Genomic DNA, 202 nt, shown 5'->3' with positions numbered 1-202 from the left:
AAATTTTCAATTAAGTTATATATATAAAAAGCCTTCTAACCATGTGTTATTGAAATAAAATTGACAGTCACGCCTCCATCATTGCCTCTATGAGACTCATGTTTTTTTTAAAGACCATGTGTGACACATATACCCATTTTTATATGTTAACATTTTTTTAAGGAAAAAAATGTAGTATGTGTAGTATGTTTTCTGCCTAATT

The sequence above is a fragment of the Propithecus coquereli genome, unplaced genomic scaffold (genome assembly GCF_000956105.1).
Source record: "Propithecus coquereli isolate 6110/MARCELLA unplaced genomic scaffold, Pcoq_1.0 Scaffold237, whole genome shotgun sequence".
NCBI lineage: Eukaryota > Metazoa > Chordata > Mammalia > Primates > Indriidae > Propithecus > Propithecus coquereli.
This window is presented reverse-complemented; position numbering follows the sequence as displayed.